Here is a 20,441-nt window from a genome sequence, read left to right on the forward strand (position 1 = left end):
GCAAACTCGGCCAAAAAGGCCACCCAATCATCCTGATCAGCAGACACAAAGCATCTCAAATAAGTCTCCAAGGTCTGATTAGTTCGCTCGGTTTGGCCATTTGTCTGAGGATGAAATGCAGAGGAAAAAGATAAATCAATGCCCAGCCTAGCACAAAAGGCCCGCCAAAACCTAGAAACAAACTGGGAACCTCTGTCAGACACAATATTCTCCGGAATACCATGCAAACGAACCACATGCTGAAAAAACAACTAAACTACATCTGGAGAGGAAGGCAATTTAGGCAAAGGCACCAAATGAACCATCTTAGAGAACCGGTCACAGACAACCCAGATATCCTCTGGGAAACCGGAAGATCAGAAATAAAATCCAGAGAAATATGCGTCCAGGGCCTCTCAGAGACTGGCAATGGCAAAAGCAACCCACTAGCACGGGAACAACAAGGCTTGGCCCGCGCACAAGTCCCACAGGACTGTACAAAGGAACGCACATCACGTGATAAAGAAGGCCACCAAAAGGACCTACCAACCAAGTCTCTGGTACCAAAAATACCAGGATGACCAGCCAACACAGAACAGTGAACCTCGGAAATCACTCTACTAGTCCATCTGTCAGGAACAAACAGTTTCCCCACAGGACAGCGGTCAGGTCTGTCAGCCTGAAATTCCTGAAGAACCCATCGTAAATCAGGGGAAATGGCAGAAAGGACCACCCCTTCTTTCAGAATGCCGACCGGTTCAAGAACCTCAGGAGAATCAGGCGAAAAACTCCTAGAGAGGGCATCAGCCTTAATATTCTTAGAACCCGGGAGATACGAGACCACAAAATCAAAACGGGAAAAAAACAAGGACCATCGAGCCTGTCTAGGATTCAACCGTTTGGCAGACTCGAGGTAAATCAGATTCTTATGATCGGTCAAGACCACAATACGGTGCTTAGCTCCCTCAAGCCAATGTCGCCACTCCTCAAACGCCCACTTCATAGCCAACAACTCCCGATTGCCGACATCATAATTGCGTTCAGCAGGCGAAAATTTACGGGAAAAGAAGTCACACGGTTTCATCAAGGAACCCACAGGATCCCTCTGAGACATAACGGCCCCTGCCCCAATCTCAGAAGCGTCAATCTCAACCTGAAACGGAAGAGAAACATCCGGTTGGCGCAACACCGGAGCAGAAGTAAATCGACGTTTAAGCCCCTGAAAGGCAGAAACAGCCGCAGAGGACCAATTCGCCACATCAGCGCCTTTCTTCGTCAAATCGGTCAAGGGTTTAACCACGCTGGAAAAGTTAACAATGAAACGGCGATAAAAATTTGCAAAACCCCAAAATTTCTGAAGGCTCTTTACGGACGTGGGTTGAATCCAATCATGAATGGCCTGAACCTTAACCGGATCCATCTCAATAGATGAAGGAGAAAAAATAAAACCCAAAAAAGAAACCTTCTGCACCCCAAAGAGACACTTAGACCCCTTCACAAACAAAGCATTGTCACGAAGAATCTGAAATACCCTCCTGACCTGTTCCACATGAGACTCCCAATCATCAGAAAAAATCTAAATATCGTCCAGATATACAATCAAGAATTTATCAATATAAGTCCGGAAGATATCATGCATGAAAGATTGAAAAACAGATGGAGCATTAGTGAGCCCGAACGGCATCACAAGGTATTCAAAATGGCCTTCGGGCGTATTGAACGCAGTTTTCCATTCATCACCCTGCTTAATACGAACAAGATTATATGCCCCCCGAAGGTCAATCTTCGTAAACCAACTAGCCCCCTTAATCCTAGCAAACAAATCGGAAAGCAAAGGTAAAGGGTATTGAAACTTGACCGTGATCTTATTCAAGAGGCGATAATCAATACAGGGTCTCAAGGAGCCATCCATCTTAGCCACAAAAAAAAAATCCCGCTCCCATCGGTGAAGAAGATGGCCGAATATGCCCTTTCTCCAAAGACTCCTTAACATAACTCCGCATAGCGGTATGTTCAGGCACAGACAGGTTGAAGAGTCGGCCCTTAGGAAACTTACAGCCTGGATTCAAATCAATCGCACAATCACAGTCCCTGTGCGGTGGATGAGAACTGGACTTGGGCTCATCGAATACATCCTGAAAATCAGACAAAAACTCTGGAATTTCGGAAGAGGAAGAAGAGGAGATGGACATTAAAGGAACATCATTATGAACCCCCTGACAACCCCAACTAGTCACAGACATAGACTTCCAATCCAACACAGGATTATGTACCTGCAACCACGGAAAACCCAGCACGATAGCATCATGTAAATTATGCAACACCAGAAATCGACAATCTTCCTGATGGGCCGGCGCCATACGCATGGTCACCTGTGTCCAAAACTGGGGTTTATTTTTAGCCAAAGGTGTAGCATCAATGCCCCTTAGAGGAATAAGGTTCTGCAAAGGCTGCAAGGGAAAACCACAACGCCTAGCAAACTCAAAGTCCATTAAGTTCAAAGCGGCGCCTGAATCCACAAACGCCATGACAGAAAATGATGACAATGAGCAGATCAAGGACACAGATAACAGAAATTTAGGTTAATAATAATAATCTTTATTTTTATATAGCGCTAACATATTACGCAGCGCTTTACAGTTTGCACACATTATTATCGCTGTCCCCCATGGGGCTCACAATCTAAATTCCCTATCAGTATGTCTTTGGAATGTGGGAGGAAACCGGAGTACCCGGAGGAAACCCACGCAAGCACGGAGAGAACATACAAACTCTTTGCAGATGTTGTCCTTAGTGGGGTTTGAACCCAGGAGTTCAGCGCTGCAAGGCTGCTGTGCTATCCACTGCGCCACCGTGCTGCCCAAGGTTGTACAGTACTGATGGTAAATGAACTAGCGATCCTCTTTGTCCGCTTAGGGCAGGCTGAAATGACATGAGAAGCATCGCCACAATAATAACACAACCTATTCTGACGTCTGAATCCTTGTCGTTCTGTTCTAGACAGAATCCTATCACACTGCATTGGCTCAGGACTCTGTTCTGAGGACAACGCCACAGCGCGCACAGTTCTGCGCTCCCGCAAGCGCCGATCAATCTGAATGGCCAGAGACATAGAATCACTCAGACCGACAGGCGTGGGAAACCCCACCATAACATCTTTAACGGATTCAGAAAGACCCTTTCTGAAAATTGCCGCCAAAGCATCATCATTCCATTTAGTCAACACAGACCATTTTCTAAATTTCTGACAATATAATTCTGCCGCCTCTTGACCCTGAGACCGGGCCAACAAGGTCTTCTCCGCTTGATCCACAGAATTAGGTTCATCATATAATAGTCCTAAAGCCTGAAAAAAGGAATCTACATTAAGCAAAGCCGGATTCCCAGATTCTAGGGAAAATGCCCAATCCTGTGGATCGCCACGCAGCAGGGAAATAACGATTTTAACCTGCTGAATGGAATCACCAGAGGATCGAGGTCTCAAAACAAAAAACAGTTTACAGTTGTTTTTAAAACTCAAAAATTTGGACCTGTCACCAAAAAACAAATCAGGAGTAGGAATCTTCGGCTCTAAAACAGGAGTCTGAACAATATAATCAGAAATTCCCTGTACCCTAGCAGCAAGCTGGTCTACACGAGAAGCTAATTCCTGAACATCCATGCTAACACAAGACTCCTCAGCCACCCAGAGAAAAAGAGGGAAGGTAAGGCAAAACAAACTGCAGAAAAAAAAATGACTCGACACCCTTCTTCCTTCTTCTGAGATGCATTTAACTCATTACTGGCCAGTTGTACTGTTATGATCCGGTGACTTTGGAGCCGCATGGAACTTTCTCTGGAGTAGGTGGAAGCTGTACTGACCGCAAACCCTGAACTAACACCGCAACTAGAAGTAGCCGTGGGGTGTGCCTAACAAACCCTAGACACCTCGACACAGCCGGAGGACTAAATACCCCTATAGATGGAAATAGGAATACTATCTTGCCTCAGAGCAGAACCCCAAAGGATAGGCAGCCCCCCACCCCACGAATATTGACTGGGATATTTGAAGGAACCAAAGAATGACCAACACCTCCAAAACCATGGACAACTGGCAAGGACTAATGAATCCTGCAAGCCTAAATACCCCAGTCAGAACTGCAATCAACAGATACACCTGACCAGGACTGCAACTCAGGGACAACTGCATTACCGCCTACAACCACCGGAGGGAGCCCAAAAGCAGAATTCACAACAGACTCCTCCATAATCTCCAGTCCCTGATGGCGTGGAAACATTGGTTTTGGCTCCCGAGGATGGTATTACGGCTCCCGAGGATGGTGTTCTGGCTCCGGCGACTGCTGACACCTCTCCTTCGCAGGTACAGGAAACCGGTCCGCTCGGGATTCATCGGCAACTTCCCTTAGTCCTCTGTGTCGGCCTTCTCCTCTTCTTGTCTCCATTTCCTCTTAATTCAGCCTATGCCACCGCAGCTGTACAAGGGTTTTTTTCTGGGCCCCACCTGTTCCAAAGTGTGATCGCTTCCGGCCACAACACCCACGTAAAAAGCTGCCACATTTTGGAACGACCTGCACCTTTATCCTGCTGCAATTCTTTAGCTGTAACTTGCTGACCCACTGGCACTAGACGGCTGGGCCCTTTCCTTCAAACATTACGGAGCTGCTGCACTGTCCCGGGCTCTTAAGCCTTTTGGGACGCCTGTACCAGCTCCCTGTCTTCACTGAACTAAAGACAGGAAATCCCCTTTTTTACCAAAAGCAGGCTCCTCCTAATTTAACTGTTACTGTTCCAAGGAAACTATAATACTAAAGTATCTACATCTAGTGTCCAACCACTAACTACACTATCCCTATGCTACAACATAATGCACATCTTACAGTATGCAGTATACTACAGTATTTACACATCAAGTATAAACAGAGCAGCATAAGGTAATAAAACATACACAATTAGCAACATTTAATAATTAGTGATGAGCGGCTGTACTCGTTGCTCGGGTTTTCCCGAGTACGCGCGGGTGGTCTCCAAGTATTTGTAACTGCTCGGAGATTTAATTTTCCTTGCCTCAGCTGCATGATTTACAGCTGATAGACAGCTTGAATACATGTGGGGATTCCCTAGCAAACTGGCAACCCCCACATGTACTCAGGCTGGCTAGCAGCCGTAAATCATGCAGCTGCGTCAACAAAAACTAAATCTCCGAGCAGTTACAAATACTCGGAGACCAACCGAGTGTGCTCGGGAAAACCCGAGCAATGAGTACACTCGCTCATCACTATTAATAATGTTTAAACAGGACGTGCTTGGGGTATAAAACAGTCTGTGTGATCCCTTACAGATTGACTAGCCACAAGTTTTACAGTAGACTGTGGACTGACTGAGCTCAGTATTTATACCAGACTGTGGAGTGTCTTACCACAACATTTACAATAAACTGTGCTCCGACTGACCATAGCTTTTTAGATAGGTGTGTATCGAACACTCACAGTAATAATACCAGACTGTGGACTGACTGGTTGTCATTTACAGTGGTCTGTGGACTGTCTGATCACAACCTTCACAACAGATCATAGAGCAGCTCATCCTAGCATTTACACTAGGTGTAGACTAATTAACCACAGTATTAATACTAGAGTAAGGACCGACTGGTTGCAATATTTAAACTATACTGTGGACTGACTGACCAAAACTTTTGCAGCAGACTGTGGACTGACTGGCTGCAGCTTTTACAATACACTGTGTATAGACTGACCACAGTCATTATCTCTGAGATAAGTAATTTTGACTCCAGTGTGTTATACTTATTGGTGTGTATAGCATGTAGCAGGAACATATTATCATATATTTGTCTTTTTACAGATGACTGAATCCCAGTGAGATGGTGGAACGTGACATTTTTCTTTGGGGATTCCAAGAAGACAATCAGAAGTATCACATAGGAGGTAATTAATTTTCATATTAATTACTGATAATCGTTGGTCTAGGCTTGAGTTCTAGATCTGCGGAGGTGTAATAACACCTTCCTGATACATGACAATATGCTGTATGTGTTTTTTCAAATGTACATCTTCTATACACAACTCCCAACTCCTAGTATAACACCACCATATCTCAGGTACAGAGATGGGGAACATTTCTTCTCATTATCCTTTGTCTTCCAAATTGGGAATCCCCTCTTATATTTTATAAAATACTCTTCCTATCAGCATTGAAATAATCAATGCCGTGTTTACACGAGACTGACCACAGCATTCACACTGGACCGAGGACTGACAGAACACAGCATTTACTCTAGATGTGTATTGACTGAGCCCAGTATTTATACAAGACTGGACTGACTGACAGCAACATTTACTATAGTCTGTGCACCAATTGACTATAGCATTTCCACTAGGTGTGGACTGACTGAGCACAGTATTTTACCTGACTGTGGACTACCTTACCACACCATTTACAATAAACTATGCTCTGACTGACTATAGCTTTTTGACTAGGTGTATCATCCGATCACAGTAATAATACCAAACTGTGATCTGACTGCCAGTTATTTTCAAAGGTCTGTGGACTGACTTACCACAACATTCACAATAGATTATAGACCGGCTCTTCCCAGCATTTACAGTAGGTGTGCATTAATTAACCACAGCTTTTTTAGTGGACTAAGGACCGATTGATTACAATAGTTACAATAGTACAATACACTGAGGATTTGTGAGGGGCAGAGCCAGGGCCATAGTCGTGGCTGAGAATATCTGGTTAAGCGCGCCCTGGCCTCCCGACACATATAAACAATGTCCCTTTTCTTGCATACCTTCTTCTACATCGTCAGGGTCCGATCAAGGCTGCTAAAGCTCGGCTGCTGATGTTGAAGAGCACAAATGGGCAGAGTCCATTTCAAACTTTAAATGAGGAACTTTACTTGTATCCAATCGCAGCACATCCTCATTAGTTACAGCATCAACACAGAATATGACATCGTTCACATCTTTTTCTTTCCCTGTGTCTTCACTTATTCCTCCCAAGGTTTCCCCGGGATGTACCGACCAGTTCGGTACTGCAGCTTCCTCCCTGTTCAGCATGACTACTCTTAGGTATTCCCTCATCTGTTTCACTCCAGACTGAAGAGCGTCTGCCTGCTTAGAAAGCTGCCACATTTTGGAGCTACTTGCGTCTCTATCCTGCTGAAATTCTTTAGCTGTAACTTGCTGACCCACTGGCACTGGACACCTGGGCCCTTTTCTTCAAACGTTATGGAACTGCTGCGCTGCCCTGGGCTCTTAAACCCTTTGGGATGCCTGGGACTCCCTGGCCCCTCTGAGTTGTACCATCTGCCTGTGTTCACTAAACTAAAAACAGGAAATCCCGTTTCTTACCCACAGCAGGCTCCTCCTAATTTAACTGTCACTGTTCCTAGGAAAGTATAATACTAAAGTATCTCCATCTAGTGTCCTAACCACTTACTACACTCTCCCTACGCTACAACATAATGCACATCTTACAGTATGCAGTATACTGTCACGGTTTGTCTGGTTTGGTTCTTTTAGGGTTAACTCCTGTAGCCTCACATTGGTCCTGGGTGGACTTTATATAAGTCTCCTTCTGGGAGATTCCTTTGTCAGTTATACTTCCGCCCTTGGCTAAGTGTGTTGACCCCTGAGTGTGCTGTGTGCTAGTTTGTTTGATCTCTTGGCTTTCTGACTCGGTCTGTTCTCTGGATATTGCTTATTGGATTCCCTATTTGTACTTTCTCTGTCCGTTCGTTATTGACCTCGGCTTGGCCCCTACTATCCTTTCTGTCTAGTCCCTTGGTACTGTTACGCTATCCTGTGCTCTGACCCCGGCCTGATCTGTTTTTGTCTCTATCTTTACCCCTTGGTAGCTTTGCTTCTTAGTTGTCTTTCTAGGAGTTTTCCTTCACCTTCTAGTTCCCTGGAGCTTAGGCCACGCCCACTTGCAGTCAGGTGATTCAGGTCCTCTCAGGCCTGGAGCCAGTCTTGCTGGCTCTGCATTCCTGGGAGTCTGCGGCTCTCTCCAGATCCTGTCTTTCCAGGAATTAGTATCGGTGAGTGTCGCTCATATCTCCCACTCTGACATTATAACTGACCCCTAAGTTATTTCTGTGTTTCTGCAGTTTTGGGCGTGTATTGATTTGAGGGTTATGGATCCCATACAGTCTTTGTCTGAGCAGATGAAAAAACTAAGTCAGATGTTTCAGGCCTTAACCCTGGAGCAGCAGGCCCTGGCTCGTTCTCAGCAGCAGGTCACTGAGACTGTGCAGGGAGCATTGTCTTCTGGTGTTCAGGGGGCTATGGCGAGTGACGTTGCGCTGGTGTCTCCAGAACCCCCTGTTAAATTGCCTGACTTTTTCTCTGGAAATAAGAAGGAGTTCAGGGTTTTCAAAGAGGGTTGTAAACTTTTTTTCAATTTGAGACCACGGTCCTCTGGGGATGAAAGTCAGAGGGTAGGGGTCGTCATGTCCTTGTTAAGGGGGTCCCCTCAGGCTTGGGCATTTTCCCTTCCTCCCACCGCTCCTGAGAGAATGTCAGTGAATGCGTTCTTTGAGGCCCTCGGGCATATATATGATGAGCCTGACCGTGTGCGATTGGCAGAGGATATGGTGATGAGTGTCTGTCAGGGGAAGCACTCGGCCGAGTGGTTTTGTACGGAGTTCCGCCGCTGGGCTGCGGAGGTTTCTTGGAACGATGCCGCTCTCCGAGGACTTTTTGAAAATTTAGTCATGCCATTTGGTCTTACCAACGCTCCCGCTATTTTTCAGAATTTCATCAATGTTGTGTTTGCTGATCTTATTGGTCGTTTTGTTGTGATTTACTTGGATGATATTCTGATATACTCATCTGACAGTCAGTCTCATCTGATTCATGTACGAACCGTCCTCCAAAGACTTAGGGAAAATCATCTGTTTGCTAAATTAGAGAAATGTTTGTTTTTTGTTCAAGAATTATCTTTTTTGGGGTTAATTGTGTCATGTGAGGGTTTTCGTATGGACCCCAAGAAGGTGCAGGCCATTGCCGATTGGGTACAACCCCGAGATCTTAAGGGGCTTCAGCGTTTCTTGGGGTTCGCCAATTATTACCGTAAATTTATTCGGGGGTTTTCGCAGGTGGTCAAACCTCTCACAGATTTAACACGCAAGGGTGCGGATGTAAAAAATTGGTCCTCATCTGCTGAGGAGGCCTTTGCTGCTCTTAAAAAATGCTTTACTACCGCCCCGGTTTTGGTACAGCCAGATCCGTCCAAACCTTTTATTGTGGAGGTGGACGCCTCTGAGGTGGGGGTGGGTGCTGTGTTGTCTCAAGGGTCCGTCACTCTGACCAACCTCAGGCCATGTGGGTTTTTTTCCAGGAAGTTCTCTGCTGCTGAAAGGAATTATGATGTAGGCAACAGAGAGCTTCTTGCGGTGAAGCTGGCGTTTGAAGAGTGGAGGCACTTTTTGGAGGGGGCCAAACATTCGGTCACTGTAATTACCGATCATAAAAATTTATCTTATATTGAATCTGCCAAAAGACTTACGCCCAGACAGGCCCGTTGGTCACTTTTTTTCTCTCGTTTTCAGTTTACCATAACGTTTCGGCCTGGGTCAAAAAATATCAAGGCTGATGCCTTGTCTCGTAGTTTTCATTCGGTGTCTCCACCTGAGCCACCGTCCTCCATTCTTCGCCCTGGGGTAGTGTTGGCAGGGGTTTCGTCTGAGTTGGAACAAGAGATTGAGGGGGCTCAGTCTCTGGCTCCTGCTGCCAAGCCGCGGGGTAAGTTGTTTATCCCGCTCCAGCTTCGACTTAAACTCCTGCAGGAGTTTCACGAGTCCAAGCTTACAGCTCATCCTGGTATTTCAGCCACACGCCTAGCGATAGCTAAGACTTTTTGGTGGCCTACTCTAAGTTCGGATGTTAAAAAATTCATTTCTGGTTGTGGGGTCTGCACTCGTTCCAAAAACTCTCACGGTCGGCCGGCCGGGGAACTGATGCCCTTGGCAGTTCCTGAAAGGCCATGGACTCACTTGTCCATGGACTTTATTACCAATCTTCCCCTGTCTAGGGGCAATACTGTGGTATGGGTAGTGGTGGACAGGTTCTCGAAGCAGGCTCATTTTGTTCCTTTGACCGCGTTACCTTCTGCTGAGACTTTATCCGGATTGTTTGTGCAGCATGTGGTCCGGTTGCATGGGGTACCCCTGAATGTGGTGTCTGATCGTGGGGTGCAGTTTGTGGCTAAGTTTTGGCGTGCCTTCTGTAAAAAATTGGGAATTTCTCTGTCTTTTTCATCTGCATACCACCCTGAGAGCAATGGTCAGACAGAACGCACTAATCAGTCTTTGGAACAAATTCTCAGATGTCTGATTTCCGCTAGGCAGAATGACTGGTGTTATGTACTGCCATTGGCGGAGTTCGCTTTCAATAGTCGTGTGAGCCAAGCTACCGGTATGTCTCCTTTCATGATTAATTATGGTTTTAATCCACATTTCGGCGAGTTTTCTCGTATGGATTCTGGATGTCCTGGGGCTGAGGGTTCTGTTCAGAGTCTGAAAAATACATGGGCAGAGGTCCAGCGGAATATCTCCAGGTCTCAAGGGAGATATAAATTTTTTGCTGACAGGAAGTTTGGCTTTCCACGCGAAACATTAAGCTGAAGGTTCCTTCAGCTAAATTGGGCCCTAAGTTCATTGGTCCATACAAGATTGTAGAAAAGGTCAATCCAGTTGCTTACAGGTTGTGTTTACCAGTCTCATTCAAGATCCCTAATGTCTTCCATAAATCCCTACTGAAACCTTTTGTGCCAGTTCGGGGGGAGTCTGGGTCTGCTGCGCCCCCTGTCTTGGTGGAGGGACACATGGAATATGAAATTGGTCACATCGTGGATTCCAGGTTGGTGCGGCGGTCGGTACAGTATCTGGTTCACTGGAAGGGGTATGGGCCTGAGGACAGGTCCTGGGTTGCTGCCCGCTCGGTACATGCAGATCGCTTGATTCGTGCTTTTCATTCCAGGTATCCTGGTAAGCCTGGGGGTCCAGTGGCCCCCCGTTGAGAAGGGGGTACTGTCACGGTTTGTCTGGTTTGGTTCTTTTAGGGTTAACTCCTGTAGCCTCACATTGGTCCTGGGTGGACTTTATATAAGTCTCCTTCTGGGAGATTCCTTTGTCAGTTATACTTCCGCCCTTGGCTAAGTGTGTTGACCCCTGAGTGTGCTGTGTGCTAGTTTGTTTGATCTCTTGGCTTTCTGACTCGGTCTGTTCTCTGGATATTGCTTATTGGATTCCCTATTTGTACTTTCTCTGTCCGTTCGTTATTGACCTCGGCTTGGCCCCTACTATCCTTTCTGTCTAGTCCCTTGGTACTGTTACGCTATCCTGTGCTCTGACCCCGGCCTGATCTGTTTTTGTCTCTATCTTTACCCCTTGGTAGCTTTGCTTCTTAGTTGTCTTTCTAGGAGTTTTCCTTCACCTTCTAGTTCCCTGGAGCTTAGGCCACGCCCACTTGCAGTCAGGTGATTCAGGTCCTCTCAGGCCTGGAGCCAGTCTTGCTGGCTCTGCATTCCTGGGAGTCTGCGGCTCTCTCCAGATCCTGTCTTTCCAGGAATTAGTATCGGTGAGTGTCGCTCATATCTCCCACTCTGACATATACAACAGTATTTACACATCAATTATAAACATAGCAGCATAAGGTAAAAAAAACATATACAATTAGCAACATTTAGTAATGTTTAAATGGGATGTGCTTGGGGTATAAAACAGTCTCTGTGACCCCTTACATTCCCCGTTCTTTTTATGATGGTTGTACCCGACCATGCCATATGAAAACATTATTATTTACAACGTGATACTCATCGCAGGGATGTAAACGAGGTAGAACCGATTTTAAGCGAAATCTTTTGGTTCAGCAGGTACACCGGATACCACCCGCTGCAGAAAGTCTTACGGCTCATGTGGGAGCCAATGATAAAAAAACATATTAATGTGTTTAATAAAACTTTGGTGCCTGGCACATAGCCCCCCAGGTGCACTTTCAGTCCGTAAAGACTCGGTTACGACTGCTCACAGGACCAAGCCTTATAAGCTGTCCGTTAATAACTTTTTCTTACAATACCTTACTAACCTGACCTGTCCGTCAGGTTATCAGTCCATGGGGGTTTTATGCTGCTGCCGTTAGGAAGAAGGGGGATTGGGGTTTATGCAGGCTCAGAATCAGCCCAGGCAGAACCCCATTCCCAGGCCACTGCACGGCCAACTAATACCCCTGCCATGTCTTGGCAGCCTATGACAACCGCGGCCGCAGCGTCATCATCAGCCCGAACACGGGCACAGAATTCAGGTGATCAGGCGACACGGGACGGATCTCGCTGATAAGTGAACGTCAATAAACTCCATCTGTATGTATAGTGCTAGTTGCACCAAATAAAGTGGGACTGTTCCATGTCCCAGTGGGCAAAGGAGTTGTGTAGTAAGGCTGGTACAGGCCAAAGTTTCATGTTTTGTGTGGACCCCAACCTTTAAGTTTTCATTGCGATCCTTCTGCTGGATGACGGAACTTCACCCTTAAGGAGAAACGAGTCCTTGGACTAACGGACCATGTGCGGCTGTAGCAACAGACTGTGTTTTAAGACCAGACAACCCACACATGGTTCTCGGAACCATACTTTGCACAAAGGAAGGGGGAAAGAAGCCCCGAGGGCTGTCCTCTTTAATAAATGAGACATAATCCCCTTCATCCAGTGGTCTGCAGTATTTTATGGAAGCGACATTGACATATACCTTGTTGTTTGTGGTTTCCTCTCATATGAAGCCGTACCCATGGGCAACGTCTGCAAAAACGAAATGCTCATGAGTGTGACGCCCGGCCATAGCACCCCCTCCGGGTTGGCGCAGTTCTGCCCAGACCTCCTTTTCACGTTATTTCTTCTGCTCAATTACTCCCGCAATCCAGGCAGCCTGCCTGGGATATGGAAACGGGCCCTCCAACTGCGGTTGGGAACGGGACTGACCGAGGGTTGAAATGCTGCAGAGCGTGGGTCTGCTTCATAGGGGCTCGCTCCATGGGATAGGAGGCTGAGGGACCGGCTGGACTTCTGGGGTGAGGGGCCGAGGTGCACTCACCAGCTCCTGATTATGCAGTTCTGGCTCTGCCTTTACTTCAGGCTCAGACTCCTGTTATGATCCGGTGACTTTGGAGCCGCATGGAACTTTCTCTGGAGTAGGTGGAAGCTGTACTGACCGCAAACCCTGAACTAACACCGCAACTAGAAGTAGCCGTGGGGTGTGCCTAACAAGCCCTAGACACCTCAACACAGCCGGAGGACTAAATACCCCTATAGATGGAAATAGGAATACTATCTTGCCTCAGAGCAGAACCCCAAAGGACAGGCAGCCCCCCACGAATATTGACTGTGAGTAGGAGAAGAAAGACACACGCAGGCAGAAAAACAGAATTCAGCAAAAGAGGCCACTGTAGCTAAATAGGGAAAGATAGGACAGAATACTAAGCGCTCAGTATTAAAACCCTTCAAAAATATCCACAGCAGATAATACAAAAAGTTCCACAATCTAACTAAAGACATGGAATGTATATCTGCAACTCCTGAGAATCCAACAAGACTGAGAAAATACTTACACAATCAAGCAGGACAAAAAAACAATGAATAGCACGGAATTATTAAGCACACAGCATGTGTGCCACAAAAACAAAACCAAACACTTATCTTTGCTGATTTGGCAACAAGGCAGAAGGAACCAAACAATGACCAACACCTCCAAAACCATGGATAACTGGCAAGGACTAATGAATCCTGCAAGCCTAAATACCCCAGTCAGAACTGCAATCAGCAGATACACCTGACCAGGACTGCAACTCAGGGACAACTGCATTACCACCTACAACCACCGGAGGGAGCCCAAAAGCAGAATTCACAACAGTACCCCCCCTTGAGGAGGAGTCACCGAACCCTCACCAGAGCCCCCAGGCCGATCAGGACGAGCCAGATGAAAAGCATGAACCAAATCAGCAGCATGTACATCAGAGGCAAAAACCCAAGAATTATCCTCCTGGCCATAACCCTTCCATTTGACAAGATACTGAAGCCTCCGCCTCGAAAAACAAGAATCCAAAATCTTCTCAACCACATACTCCAACTCCCCATCAGCCAACACAGGGGCAGGAGGATCAACAGAGGGAACAACGGGTACCACATATTTCCGCAATAAAGATCTATGGAAGACATTATGGATAGCAAAAGAGGCCGGAAGCGCCAATCGAAAAGACACCGGATAAATAATCCCAGAAATCCTATAAGGACCAATAAACCGAGGCTTAAACTTAGGAGAAGAAACCTTCACAGGAACATGACGGGAAGACAACCAGACCAGATCCCCAACCCGAAGCCGGGAACCAACACACCGACGACAGTTAGCAAAATGTTGAGCCTCCTCCTGAGACAACACCAAATTGTCCACCACCTGAGCCCAAATCTGCTGCAACCTGTCAACCACAGTATCCACACCAGGACAGTCAGAAGGCTCAACCTGCCCAGAAGAAAAACGAGGATGAAAACCAAAACTACAAAAAAAAAAGGCGAAACCAAAGTAGCCGAACTAGCCCGATTATTAAGGGCAAACTCGGCCAAAAAGGCCACCCAATCATCCTGATCAGCAGACACAAAGCATCTCAAATAAGTCTCCAAGGTCTGATTAGTTCGCTCGGTTTGGCCATTTGTCTGAGGATGAAATGCAGAGGAAAAAGATAAATCAATGCCCAGCCTAGCACAAAAGGCCCGCCAAAACCTAGAAACAAACTGGGAACCTCTGTCAGACACAATATTCTCCGGAATACAATGCAAACGAACCACATGCTGAAAAAACAACTAAACTAAATCTGGAGAGGAAGGCAATTTAGGCAAAGGCACCAAATGAACCATCTTAGAGAACCGGTCACAGACAACCCAGATATCCTCTGGGAAACCGGAAGATCAGAAATAAAATCCATAGAAATATGCGTCCAGGGCCTCTCAGAGACTGGCAATGGCAAAAGCAACCCACTAGCACGGGAACAACAAGGCTTGGCCCGCGCACAAGTCCCACAGGACTGTACAAAGGAACGCACATCACGTGATAAAGAAGGCCACCAAAAGGACCTACCAACCAAGTCTCTGGTACCAAAAATACCAGGATGACCAGCCAACACAGAACAGTGAACCTCGGAAATCACTCTACTAGTCCATCTGTCAGGAACAAACAGTTTCCCCACAGGACAGCGGTCAGGTCTGTCAGCCTGAAATTCCTGAAGAACCCATCGTAAATCAGGGGAAATGGCAGAAAGGACCACCCCTTCTTTCAGAATGCCGACCGGTTCAAGAACCTCAGGAGAATCAGGCAAAAAACTCCTAGAGAGGGCATCAGCCTTAATATTCTTAGAACCCGGGAGATACGAGACCACAAAATCAAAACGGGAAAAAAACAAGGACCATCGAGCCTGTCTAGGATTCAACCGTTTGGCAGACTCGAGGTAAATCAGATTCTTATGATCGGTCAAGACCACAATACGGTGCTTAGCTCCCTCAAGCCAATGTCGCCACTCCTCAAACGCCCACTTCATAGCCAACAACTCCCGATTGCCGACATCATAATTGCGTTCAGCAGGCGAAAATTTACGGGAAAAGAAGGCACACGGTTTCATCAAGGAACCCACAGGATCCCTCTGAGACATAACGGCCCCTGCCCCAATCTCAGAAGCGTCAATCTCAACCTGAAACGGAAGAGAAACATCCGGTTGGCGCAACACCGGAGCAGAAGTAAATCGACGTTTAAGCCCCTGAAAGGCAGAAACAGCCGCAGAGGACCAATTCGCCACATCAGCGCCTTTCTTCGTCAAATCGGTCAAGGGTTTAACCACGCTGGAAAAGTTAGCAATGAAACGGCGATAAAAATTTGCAAAACCCCAAAATTTCTGAAGGCTCTTTACGGACGTGGGTTGAATCCAATCATGAATGGCCTGAACCTTAACCGGATCCATCTCAATAGATGAAGGAGAAAAAATAAAACCCAAAAAAGAAACCTTCTGCACCCCAAAGAGACACTTAGACCCCTTCACAAACAAAGCATTGTCACGAAGAATCTGAAATACCCTCCTGACCTGTTCCACATGAGACTCCCAATCATCAGAAAAAATCAAAATATCGTCCAGATATACAATCAAGAATTTATCAATATAAGTCCGGAAGATATCATGCATGAAAGATTGAAAAACAGATGGAGCATTAGTGAGCCCGAACGGCATCACAAGGTATTCAAAATGGCCTTCGGGCGTATTGAACGCAGTTTTCCATTCATCACCCTGCTTAATACGAACAAGATTATATGCCCCCCGAAGGTCAATCTTCGTAAACCAACTAGCCCCCTTAATCCTAGCAAACAAATCGGAAAGCAAAGGTAAAGGGTATTGAAACTTGACCGTGATCTTATTCAAGAGGCGATAATCAATACAGGGTCTCAAGGAGCCATCCATCTTAGCCACAAAAAAAAAATCCCGCTCCCATCGGTGAAGAAGATGGCCGAATATGCCCTTTCTCCAAAGACTCCTTAACATAACTCCGCATAGCGGTATGTTCAGGCACAGACAGGTTGAAGAGTTGGCCCTTAGGAAACTTACAGCCTGGATTCAAATCAATCGCACAATCACAGTCCCTGTGCGGTGGAAGAGAACTGGACTTGGGCTCATCGAATACATCCTGAAAATCAGACAAAAACTCTGGAATTTCGGAAGAGGAAGAAGAGGAGATGGACATTAAAGGAACATCATTATGAACCCCCTGACAACCCCAACTAGTCACAGACATAGACTTCCAATCCAACACAGGATTATGTACCTGCAACCACGGAAAATCCAGCACGATAGCATCATGTAAATTATGCAACACCAGAAATCGACAATCTTCTTGATGGGCCGGCGCCATACGCATGGTCACCTGTGTCCAAAACTGGGGTTTATTTTTAGCCAAAGGTGTAGCATCAATGCCCCTTAGAGGAATAAGGTTCTGCAAAGGCTGCAAGGGAAAACCACAACGCCTAGCAAACTCAAAGTCCATTAAGTTCAAAGCGGCGCCTGAATCCACAAACGCCATGACAGAAAATGATGACAATGAGCAGATCAAGGACACAGATAACAGAAATTTAGGTTGTACAGTACTGATGGTAAATGAACTACCGATCCTCTTTGTCCGCTTAGGGCAGGCTGAAATGACATGAGAAGCATCGCCACAATAATAACACAACCTATTCTGACGTCTGAATCCTTGTCGTTCTGTTCTAGACAGAATCCTATCACACTGCATTGGCTCAGGACTCTGTTCTGAGGACAACGCCACAGCGCGCACAGTTCTGCACTCCCGCAAGCGCCGATCAATCTGAATGGCCAGAGACATAGAATCACTCAGACCGACAGGCGTGGGAAACCCCACCATAACATCTTTAACGGATTCAGAAAGACCCTTTCTGAAAATTGCCGCCAAAGCATCATCATTCCATTTAGTCAACACAGACCATTTTCTAAATTTCTGACAATATAATTCTGCCGCCTCTTGACCCTGAGACCGGGCCAACAAGGTCTTCTCCGCTTGATCCACAGAATTAGGTTCATCATATAATAGTCCTAAAGCCTGAAAAAAGGAATCTACATTAAGCAAAGCCGGATTCCCAGATTCTAGGGAAAATGCCCAATCCTGTGGATCGCCACGCAGCAGGGAAATAACGATTTTAACCTGCTGAATGGAATCACCAGAGGATCGAGGTCTCAAAACAAAAAACAGTTTACAGTTGTTTTTAAAACTCAAAAATTTGGACCTGTCACCAAAAAACAAATCAGGAGTAGGAATCTTCGGCTCTAAAACAGGAGTCTGAACAATATAATCAGAAATTCCCTGTACCCTAGCAGCAAGCTGGTCTACACGAGAAGCTAATTCCTGAACATCCATGCTAACACAAGACTCCTCAGCCACCCAGAGAAAAAGAGGGAAGATAAGGCAAAACAAACTGCAGAAAAAAAAATGACTCGACACCCTTCTTCCCTTCTTCTGAGATGCATTTAACTCATTACTGGCCAGTTGTACTGTTATGATCCGGTGACTTTGGAGCCGCATGGAACTTTCTCTGGAGTAGGTGGAAGCTGTACTGACCGCAAACCCTGAACTAACACCACAACTAGAAGTAGCCGTGGGGTGTGCCTAACAAACCCTAGACACCTCGACACAGCCGGAGGACTAAATACCCCTATAGATGGAAATAGGAATACTATCTTGCCTCAGAGCAGAACCCCAAAGGATAGGCAGCCCCCCACCCCACGAATATTGACTGGGATATTTGAAGGAACCAAAGAATGACCAACACCTCCAAAACCATGGACAACTGGCAAGGACTAATGAATCCTGCAAGCCTAAGTACCCCAGTCAGAACTGCAATCAACAGATACACCTGACCAGGACTGCAACTCAGGGACAACTGCATTACCGCCTACAACCACCGGAGGGAGCCCAAAAGCAGAATTCACAACAGACTCCTCCATAATCTCCAGTCCCTGATGGCGTGGAAACATTGGTTTTGGCTCCCGAGGACGGTATTACGGCTCCCGAGGATGTTGTTCTGGCTTCGGCGACTGCTGATACCTCTCCTTCGCAGGTACAGGAAACCGGTCCGCTCGGGATTTATCGGCAACTTCCCTTAGTCCTCTGTGTCGGCCTTCTCCTCTTCTTGTCTCCATTTCCTCTTAATTCAGCCTATGCCACCGCAGCTGTACAAGGGTTTTTTTCTGGGCCCCACCTGTTCCAAAGTGTGATCGCTTCCGGCCACAACACCTACGTAAAAAGCTGCCACATTTTGGAACGACCTGCACCTTTATCCTGCTGCAATTCTTTAGCTGTAACTTGCTGACCCACTGGCACTAGACGGCTGGGCCCTTTCCTTCAAACATTACGGAGCTGCTGCACTGTCCCGGGCTCTTAAGCCTTTTGGGACGCCTGTACCAGCTCCCTGTCTTCACTGAACTAAAGACAGGAAATCCCCTTTTTTACCGAAAGCAGGCTCCTCCTAATTTAACTGTTACTGTTCCAAGGAAACTATAATACTAAAGTATCTACATCTAGTGTCCAACCACTAACTACACTATCCCTATGCTACAACATAATGCACATCTTACAGTATGCAGTATACTACAGTATTTACACATCAAGTATAAACAGAGCAGCATAAGGTAATAAAACATACACAATTAGCAACATTTAATAATTAGTGATGAGCGACTGTACTCGTTGCTCGGGTTTTCCCGAGTACGCGCGGGTGGTCTCCAAGTATTTGTAACTGCTCGGAGATTTAATTTTCCTTGCCTCAGCTGCATGATTTACAGCTGATAGACAGCTTGAATACATGTGGGGATTCCCTAGCAAACTGGCAACCCCCACATGTACTCAGGCTGGCTAGCAGCCGTAAATCATGCAGCTGCGTCAACAAAAACTAAATCTCCGAGCAGTTACAAATACTCGGAGACCAACCGAGTGTGCTCGGGAAAACCCGAGCAATGAGTACACTCGCTCATCACTATTAATAATGTTTAAACAGGACGTGCTTGGGGTATAAAACAGTCTGTGTGATCCCTTACAGATTGACTAGCCACAAGTTTTACAGTAGACTGTGGACTGACTGAGCTCAGTATTTATACCAGACTGTGGAGTGTCTTACCACAACATTTACAATAAACTGTGCTCCGACTGACCATAGCTTTTTAGATAGGTGTGTATCGAACACTCACAGTAATAATACCAGACTGTGGACTGACTGGTTGTCATTTACAGTGGTCTGTGGACTGTCTGATCACAACCTTCACAACAGATCATAGAGCAGCTCATCCTAGCATTTACACTAGGTGTAGACTAATTAACCACAGTATTAATACTAGAGTAAGGACCGACTGGTTGCAATATTTAAACTATACTGTGGACTGACTGACCAAAACTTTTGCAGCAGACTGTGGACTGACTGGCTGCAGCTTTTACAATACACTGTGTATAGACTGACCACAGTCATTATCTCTGAGATAAGTAATTTTGACTCCAGTGTGTTATACTTATTGGTGTGTATAGCATGTAGCAGGAACATATTATCATATATTTGTCTTTTTACAGATGACTGAATCCCAGTGAGATGGTGGAACGTGACATTTTTCTTTGGGGATTCCAAGAAGACTATCAGAAGTATCACATAGGAGGTAATTAATTTTCATATTAATTACTGATAATCGTTGGTCTAGGCTTGAGTTCTAGATCTGCGGAGGTGTAATAACACCTTCCTGATACATGACAATATGCTGTATGTGTTTTTTCAAATGTACATCTTCTATACACAACTCCCAACTCCTAGTATAACACCACCATATCTCAGGTACAGAGATGGGGAACATTTCTTCTCATTATCC

General features: G+C 46.1%; 1 long non-coding RNA gene across 1 annotated transcript in view; it reads left to right on the forward strand.

The window, feature by feature from the left end:
* Window positions 1-20,198, forward strand: part of LOC143781296 (uncharacterized) — a 55,374-nt gene extending 35,176 nt beyond the window's left edge. The window contains exons 5-6 of the long non-coding RNA XR_013216651.1: window positions 5,839-5,921; window positions 20,152-20,198. This is a non-coding gene — a long non-coding RNA (uncharacterized LOC143781296). The remainder of the gene's footprint in view (window positions 1-5,838; window positions 5,922-20,151) is intronic.
* The last annotated feature ends 243 nt before the right edge of the window (window positions 20,199-20,441 follow it).

The sequence above is a fragment of the Ranitomeya variabilis genome, chromosome 6 (genome assembly GCF_051348905.1).
Source record: "Ranitomeya variabilis isolate aRanVar5 chromosome 6, aRanVar5.hap1, whole genome shotgun sequence".
NCBI classification, from domain to species: domain Eukaryota; kingdom Metazoa; phylum Chordata; class Amphibia; order Anura; family Dendrobatidae; genus Ranitomeya; species Ranitomeya variabilis.